Source organism: Penaeus monodon, chromosome 24 (genome assembly GCF_015228065.2).
Source record: "Penaeus monodon isolate SGIC_2016 chromosome 24, NSTDA_Pmon_1, whole genome shotgun sequence".
Lineage (NCBI taxonomy): Eukaryota > Metazoa > Arthropoda > Malacostraca > Decapoda > Penaeidae > Penaeus > Penaeus monodon.
This window is the reverse complement of record NC_051409.1, coordinates 33,868,860-33,869,858: the sequence shown is the minus strand read 5'-3', so window position 1 is coordinate 33,869,858 and position 999 is coordinate 33,868,860.

The following is a 999-nucleotide window of genomic DNA, read 5'->3' as shown; positions in this document are numbered from 1 at the left end:
AAACTAAAGGAAATGACAAAAAAGAAAAAAATCTATTGAAAAAAAGGAAAGAGAGGGGAAAAAGAAACCTATATGATATGGAAGAAAGACTGACAAAGAAGAAATGGAAAAAAAATCGAATGACTCACAGAAACCTCCCTGGATATCACTGACTTGAGCCGATCACGCCAGCATCCCAATGGTGCCAGAAATTCATGAGTAATCGTCTGATCTCCTCATCTCCCAGACATTGAGGAGGCGAGAGGGAAGCAAGGCTGAGGATAATCCTGAGGATAAGCCTCGTGCGTAAGAAAGAGAAGAGTGACGAGAGGGTGATGAGGCAAGTGTTAGTGGTGATACAGTGTGGTGATGATGATAGAGGGGAAGATGTTATGTATGACAGTTATGATGGTGTTATAATAGATGTTATGACGATTTTATAGATGTTATGACGATGCAGTTATGATGATCTTGTTGAAATATTATAATTGACTGACGAAATTTTGTAAGAATGCGACCGGTGGATGTGAAGACTAATAATTATATGGGGGAGAGGGATGAAAAAACGAAGAGAAGCAAGGGGGATAATGGATAATAAAAAAGGAAGAGGATACCGGTTTCTATTTTTTTTTTCTCATAGAAATAGAACGTCGTTACTGTCAGTCATTGTATATCTCCCCGGCCCCTTGTGTAACGCAAAGTAATTGTATATCTTGCTCATTAAGAGGATTTGTAATGGAAGGAGGGTAATTAGCAAGATTTTTAATTGATTAAAGCCCGTTAATTACCATTCGGACTCCACTCTCGAAAAAAGTAAATACTTGTAAAAACAAATTAATAGATTAATGAATAAAGATGAAAAGGCTACACTCATTTGCATTTTTCTGTATATCTGTTTGTGTTTACATCTATACCTATCTGTCCATATATATATTTGTCGGCCTGCCTTTTCATCTATCCGTGTGCGTGTGCCTGTTTGTCTATCATTCTATTTGTTTTTCTATGCTAGATGTATCCGTC